This window comes from Herpailurus yagouaroundi, unplaced genomic scaffold, assembly GCF_014898765.1.
Source record: "Herpailurus yagouaroundi ecotype Mexico unplaced genomic scaffold, PumYag 140, whole genome shotgun sequence".
Lineage (NCBI taxonomy): Eukaryota > Metazoa > Chordata > Mammalia > Carnivora > Felidae > Herpailurus > Herpailurus yagouaroundi.
The window spans coordinates 40131815-40140300 of NW_024412395.1; positions in this window are offsets into that span (position 1 = coordinate 40131815).

Sequence of the window (8486 nt, forward strand, 5' to 3'; positions counted from 1 at the left end):
TGTGTGTGTGTGTGTGTGTGTGTGTGTGTGTGTGTGTATGTGTGTAGTATATGAAAATATATATACAAAAATAAAAAACAAAAAGCAAAACCACCTTACATAGATAGATACAGAGAGATAGAAAAATACATAAAAGCAAATACATAGGGGCACCTGGGTGGTTTAGTCGGTTAAGCATCCGACTTTGACTCAGGTCATGATCTCGCAGTTCACCAGTCTAAGCCCCGGGTCGGGCTGTGTGCTGACAGCTCAGAGCCTGGAGCCTGCTTTGGATTCTGGGTCTCCCTTTCTCTCTGTGCCCCTCCTCTGCTCGTGCTGTCTCTGTCTCTCAAAAATGAATAAACTTTATTATTTTAATTAAAAAAAAGCAAATACATAGCTGTCAACTTAATTTTGCCCAAATATTATCCCTTAACCAAACTTTCAAAGTAATATGTATATATTATTCAACGTAATTTACTATATGAGTTCATTAACACCTATGACTAGCTCTTGGGTTCCATGTTTCACTTCTAAGAACCAACAAACTAAATAATTGACACAATTAACAATTGCTTAGTAAAACTGAATCTTTGGTCCAAATTACACAAAATAACTTCTCCTGGCTTATGTGTATCTAGTTACAGAATGTTATTTAGTACTTTGTACCCTGTATGTCCTTAACATCAAACCCTGTTTGATGGCTATAAACCATCAAACTCAGGAATATATCAAAGTCAGTTTGAATTTTATTTCCATCTCTGAGAAATCTAACTCTTGGGGCACCTGAGTGGCTCAGTTGGTTGAGCGTCCAACTTGGGTTCAGTTATGATCTTGCAGTTCATGAGTTCAAGCCCTGCATTAGACTCTGTGCTGACAGCTCAGAGACTGGAGCCTGCTTCAGATTCTGTGTCTCCCTCTCTCTGCTCCTCTCCTGCCCGTTCTCTCTCTCTCAAAAATAAAAATAAACATTTAAAAATATAACTCTTAACATTTGGAACTCTTAAAATCTCTATGGGCCGGCTCTGCAGGAGAAGCCACATTCACACATACATCCCCAAATTTGCATATAACTTCCTGAGTCCAGACACCTTCCTGAGGCTGGTCATGGCAGGATAACTGTATCCCTACCAATGGCCAGACTTGGGTGTTGATAGACCTTGACATATTACTGTCCTCTCCAGGCTCTGGTAATTGATTCCCTCCTGCTCCCTCACATCAGGGCTGGTAACAGCTATTCCCAGCCGCGCCGTCCTTTGAGCCACACTGTCCTTTGTCGTCCCTTTAATCCTGACCACCTCTTTGTAAATTCAGAGAATTTACCCCTTCAGTAATTCTCTCTGTTCTCCCATTTAATTGTGCCATCCGATTCCTGCTGGGGCCCAGTAATACAACCTCCAAAATACATCTGGGGACCCAAAACCATTATGAAAAACACTGACTTAAGAAACTTCATTCCATGTGAAGATCTTCCGATTGCAATTTTTAAAAAAATTTTTTAATGTTTATTTTTTTTTGAAAGAGAGAGAGATAGCATGCAAGCGTGGGAGGGGCAGAAAGAGAGAGGAGGACACAGAATTTGAAGCAGGCTCCAGGCTCTGAGCTGTCAGCACAGAGCCTGATGCAGAGCTCGAACCCACGAGCCATGAGATCATGACCTGAGCCAAAGTTGGACACTTGACCAACTGAGCCACCCTGGTGCCCCCGGATTGCAATTTTTTACTGCAGAATAGAAGTTAGTATTTTTCTTCTTAACTGGTAGGATACTTTTTAAACAATAATCTTCTCTACAAGAATGTTTATTATTACATGTAAAAATTCTCATAGAATTCTCCAGGGCTTGCAACTTGAGAAACATGGTGCTTGACTTATTTTCCTAGCTGGCTGCTGGGCATCACATGTAGGAAAGAATTGAAAGCCTGAATTAAAGACAGATAAATGGCTTCTGTTGCTTGCCTCCCAGCTACATGTCCCGTCATCCTGTCATGAAAGGAAATTAAAATGCTCTGACACATACTGAGTTTCATAAAGCCACGGTGTTCCTCTACAGGATCCTGTGTGCCTGTGGAAGTCAATACCACAAACAGGATTTTTGAGGATTTGATCTACAATCTTCATTTCAGAATTAGAGCAAAGTAAACAAAGAAAAATATTTCGTTATTGGGGTCTCTCTCCCTTTTAAAAAATAAATGAACTTCATAAATGTTTTGTTCCTCAGTCCTTCAGGACTTTTTCTATCTTCCAGGAATCCTAAAATAATAGCCAGTGGCTCTGGCATCTGATGTCTCCCAAGATAAATAACTGAAATACTTATAATTTGCAACCTGCTTCATTATTCACTCCTCAACCGTTCTCATTTCTGGTTTGCCTTTTTTGCTCCCCCTAAAAAGGTATCATTCAAACCAGAATGGATTTATGATTTGTTTTTCTAAACACTGAGCATCACAATTTTCACTGGAAAACAAAAGCCCACAATTAAACCACTTTTTTTCCCTGAAACCTTATAAAAGTAACATTTAAGTTATGTTTAAGTATAAAATAATTTTAAAATCATCAGGCAAACAACCTAGAAACCAATATTATATATTTTGTAGAGAATTACTCAAGAATTAGCTACAGGGGTGCCTGGGTGTCTCAGTCCATTAAGCGACCGACTTCGGCTCAGGTCATGTTCTTGGGGCTCCTGAGTTTCAAGCCCTGCATCAGGCACTGTGCCCCTCCCCTGCTCATGCTCTCTCTCTGTCTCTCAAAAATTAATAAACGTTAAAGAAAAAAGAATTAGCTACAAAATGTAGTGATTTAGGATTGTACATATTTTTTCTAAATTTCTAAATTTCCTTGGAAAAGCCATTACTGTCTACAGTAGCTTAATCATTACCATCACAAAACACTGTGGGCATTTCAGAGTTAGAGAAATCATCTGAGTAATGTGATTTTGCCCCATGCCCTATTAGAACATGAAGAATAAATTATCTAACATTTAGATTCTTCTTTTTATTTGCATATCACTTCTTTCTTATTGAAGAGAGAGAGTGTGTACACAAGCAGAGGAGAGGGGGACAAAGAGAGAGAGAATCTCTCTCTCTTGATCATGAGGCTCCATCTCATGACCCTGGGATCATAACCTGAGCCAAAATCAAGAGTCGGACATTCAACCAACTGAGCCACCCAGATGCCTCTGCATATCACTTTATCTTTCATCTGAGTTTAAAGTCCTTTGCATTCCCATGTCTTCCCAACATTGCAACCAACAAAAACCAATGAAGAGGCAAACAAAATGTTATCTATGTTCTACTTACTCTGGGTAAATTATCAGCTGTGGAAACCAGTCCACTACTCAGGTCTATTTCTTACATTTCATTGTTCTAACTTCCCCTGTTTTCCACTGGACTCCAGAGGAGTTACCTGTTATAGAACTGGTACCATGATTGATTTAAAGTTGCAATACCACATACCTGCTCTAAGTAAAAAGCAAATGATGGACGAAATAGATTTATAAGAACCTACTTTGTGCAAGTCACAGTGATAGGTGTTGTGGGAGAACAAGATACAGTAACTTCCCTAAGTATAGCCTACTAAGTTTGCGGCACTAAGACAAATGTGTACATAGTTATAATTCAAAGGATAATCTGAGAGACTCCAAAAGAGAGGTAGAAATAAAAGTGTTTTGAGGAGTCAACAGAGGGAATGATCATATGAAGCTGGAAGGATGTGAAGGGGTTTCTTAGACAAGATGGATGTTTGAAATGAGTTTTATTTAAGGGCCATAATTTTGAAAGAGACTTTGGGGAGGGTGTTATCAAAAATAAAAGCATGAAAGAGGACAAAGAAGGAAAATATAGGACACAACCAGAATAGTAGTGTCCTGTTTGGCTGGATCTGGAAAGGTAACTTGGGGTTCTGTTATATTGGATCCTACAAGTCAGGTTAAGGAGATTGGGCTTTGAGCCTAGGCAAAGGGAGATGACTGAGAGGCATAGAGCAGGACTGATGAGGAGTCTTTTCGGGCTAAGTGGGAGGAGGGGGAGTACGAGAAAGAGAAGTACCAGTAACAAGAAATTGCGTCTGGGCATGGATGACCAAGACTTGACCGATACATTCCACAATATCCCAAGGTTGCAGGGAGGGCGGAGATGGATTAAAGACAAGCTGAGGCCGCCAACGACACCATTTTCTTGTTAGACTAGTCAGGTCCCCTACTTGTGAAGGTCAGTGCCTTCAAATTTTCACCTAATAAGTTAAGCAGCTTACATATTGCAGAATAAAAATTCCCTTTTCATGTGAAGATGATATGTCTCCAAAGCCTTTCTTTTGCTAAAAGGCAAAAGAAAGTTCAAGCATGACGGAGCCAGAGTAACAGCTATGGAAGAGAATGGCATCAAAAGGGCCGATGAGGGAGAGATGTCAGCCATGGTCTTGGTATCTGTGCAGATAAAATGTTTTCTGGTTTTGTGACTAATAAAAAATTAGTTTGCCCAGAAAGGAAAAATGTATAAAATTCAATATATTAAAAGTAAGGGTTCAATGAAATTCTGACACATACTACAACATGGGTAAACCTTGAAAACATAATGCTACATGAAATAAGCCAGACACGAAAGGACAAATACTGCATGATTCCTCTTATCTGAGGTACCTAGAGTACCAAATTTATAGAGAAAGAGGGGGCACCTGAGTGGCTCAGTCGGTTGCACATCTGACTTCGGCTCAGATCATGATCTCGTGATTCATGAGTTCGAGCCCCACATCAGGCTCTATGCTGACAGCTCAGAGCCTGGAGCCTGCTTTGGATTCTGTGTCTCCCTCTCTCTCTGCCTCTCCACACCCACCCCTCTCAAAAATAAACAAACATTACAAAAATTATAGAGAAAGAAAGTAGAACAGTGGTTACCAAGGCTGAGAGAAAGAAGACAGGAGAGTTAGTGTTTAATGGGTACAGTTTCAGTTTGGGATGATGAAAAAGCTCTGAAGATGTATGGTGGTGATGGTCTCACAATAAAGTAAATGTACGTGATGCCACTGAATTGGATACTCAAAAAGGGTTACCATGGCATATGTTATGGCGTGTACATTTTACTATGATTTTTAAAGAGCAATGGCTCAGTGAGGTCCATAGTGTGGTTTTTATAAAGCCAAATTCTAATTTACTGATTTTTAGAGAGAAAGTTCACATTATGTGGCCTGATAGAATCAGGCTTGTAGGTTGGCCTTTCTACACAGGCCTCTGTTCCAAGAGAAGAGTTATGGCCTCTAAGAAGTTAGCATGGGGAGTTAGGAATCAGAGCAAAGGAGTTGGGTATGGTAATGGCTACCAGGAGAGAGATTATTTTGCCTAATGTTTTAATCTCCAATGTAGGAAGATAGCTGCCAAGGAGGTTTGAATCTTTGCATTAGCCAGTCTGGGTACTCTTCCTCAAGATAGTGTAGCAAACCAAGCTTATCTTTCTTTTTTTTTTTTTTTCCCAACGTTTATTTATTTTTGGGACAGAGAGAGACAGAGCATGAACAGGCGAGGGGCAGAGAGAGAGGGAGACACAGAATTGGAAACAGGCTCCAGGCTCTGAGCCATCAGCCCAGAGCCCGACGCGGGGCTCGAACTCACGGACCGCGAGATCGTGACCTGGCTGAAGTCGGACGCCCAACCGACTGCACCACCCAGGCGCCCCCAAGCTTATCTTTCAAAGCACAGTTCATCATAGTCACAAAGGCAGTGAGAAAATACGACTAACACATCAATAGCTATCAGAAAGAATGATTAAATCTAAAACACTCACTAGAGAGAAGAGAAGAAGAGTGACAACAGGAAATATTTCTCCAGGATCAAAGTCTGATTTTAAAGTGAAATTTTCCTGCATCAACCTAATATGTGTTGCCCTTGGTATAAATGCTTTGGTGTCTCAATGAGAGTAGAAGACCAATTAATAAAGTTATTTATCTTTTCAGGTTGACATAGCACATACGGACTCTGTAGGATTGAGATATACTACCAAAGAAGGAAAGAACCTGGTGTGAAGTAGAGGAAGGTGATAAGAAAAAAAATAAAAGGAAATATTGAGAAGGAAGGGAGACTGGTAAGGAAGGAAGATAGTTGTGAAATTATATTATGTGAAGGAAGAAGTCTCCTGCGGTTCTGCAAGATGGAGAGCTAGCATACCTCAAAAGCACTGGAAACATCTACGAAAGCTCCATAAAATAGTCTGGGAACAGAATTAAAATGTGCTTAAAAAAAAAGAAAGGAAAGAAAATTTAAAACTGGAGTGGTGAGGAGAATAGAGATTTGGAATGGTGTTAGACTTTATTAAGTTACTTGTGCATATTAAAATATAAAGGCTATATCGAAAGAAGGAAAATAAAATGCTGGATTTCCAAATAATTAGAGGGGAAAAAATAAAGGAATATATGATTAATGTAATGAAATAAAAAAAGGAGAAAAAAAAGAACAGAAATCTCATGGTAAAGGGAATAGAATGTAAGGTGACAGAAATAAATGTAACAGTAATCACAGTAAATATAAATTAACTCACCAGTTAAAAGGCAGAGGCTATCAGATTGAAAAGTAAAACAAAATCCAGCTAGATTCCATTTATGAGAGAACTTCTAAAAACATAATGACATTGAAGGTTGACATTAAAGCGACAGAAAAGAATACCAGATTTATATTTCCAATAAGATCGAGAACTAGGTATAAAAATCCCTCTGCCACCCCCGAACACCCAGATCTGGACAAACCACTCAAAGATACTTTAAAGTTTTGGGTTTTGTTTTTGTTTTAGTAATCTCTACGCCCAACATAAGGCTTGAACTCATGACCCCAAGATCATGAGTCCTATGCTCTTCCAACAAAGCCAGCCAGGTGCCCCTCAAAGACACTTGAAAATGTCTTATACTCACAAGAAAATAGGGGAAACCCTTTGAAGACAGAAAAAGCAAAGAGAATGCCCAGACCACAGAAGCAGATGAACAAAAACACAGAAACTGATGCTACCCCAGATCAGGGGTCAACAACTATAGCCTGGGAGCCAAACTCAGCCTGCCTCCTGTGTTTGTAAAGTTTTATTGGAACCTGGCGAGGCCCAGTGTTTACATATTGTCTGTCTCTGGCTTCTTTTGCACTGTAACAGCAGAACTAAGTCGTATAGACGGAAATCATATGACCCTCAAAGTGAAAATATTTAACTATCTCTTTACAGAAAAGGTTTGCAGGCCCTTGCTCCAGGGGTTCAAGATACGAGGATTCATGCCTGCTGGGGTTGGCATAGGATGAGGAGTGAAAACAGAAACCCAGGCCTTCAGTCTGTGCACAGTGAGGAAAGTTAAATGGACACTTCTCCAAAAAAGTCAGACAACTGACATGAGTCTACGTCTATGGAATGATGAGTTGAGGATAAGGAAACCTGCCAGTTGCCCTGCTCTAGATGAGAGTTACTCTGAAATTGGCAGCCATTGCTTAGACTGAACACTGCTTCAAATGCCCCCCATGAAAAGCAGCCCACTGGCTTAGAGGGCCACTTCAAGGGCATTTTCTCTGCACCTTCCAGCTTTACTCAAAATGAGGTGTTATCAACATTTCCTCTCTGCTGTTTCTGTGCATTTTTCATTCACTGTGGTAGACTAAAGAAGGGGAATAGTTTCATCCCTTGGGGTCTGACAGAGTTGGACCCTGTTTCCAGGCAGAAGAGACACTTGGGGTCTTTCCTGGATGCAGGCCACTACTACATAATGGCACCGCTACATCCTGGCAAGTGGAGGATGGTGGCTGTTAGGAGACCTCCTGTGGAAGAGCTGGCCTATGATCAATTCTCATATATTAGTCCTTTATTTCTCTGATCAGAATCCCCTCTTAGTCTCTAAGCCTTCAATAAATCTTGTGAATTGCTACAGGCTGATCATAGTTATCAGTGTGTGGAATTAAGGAAATACCCTGTTTTCATGCTTGTAGCAAAGCATAGAGACAGAATGGCAACTGCTTATACAAGACCAAATATGAGATGGCGAAAGATGGTCTGCAGAGTATAGGGCTGTGGTTGGAGCCACAGAGCTGGCTAAGATGGCAAGCTGCAATCAGGACACATTTATGTGATGTATGGGCCTTCCCAGAAACATGTGTAAAGGAGAAGCAGGTGAAAATACAAGCCAATAGTTGTGGATAAACTATATATAAAAAGAAAGTGAGACTTTATACTCACCAGTTGGGGAGGCATTCATTGTGTGAATACATCTTGGGGAAGAAGGTTCTATAGGATAGACCTTGAAGACAATGGTTTAAGCTAGCAGCCAACCCAGAGGATTGACATTTTCATAAATGCTTCACCACTCAAGAGAATTTAGCATCTATTGCAGATAATGAGAGATCATTGACGTATGGGAGGGGATTGCTAGGGGACTTTCTCAGTACTTCTTAAATCACACTATTACGATACATTTGATTCCATACCCAGGCAAAAACCCAGAGAAGAGTCACCACTTGTGACTGACTTGTGGCTATATCCCATCCTTTCTAATCAAGG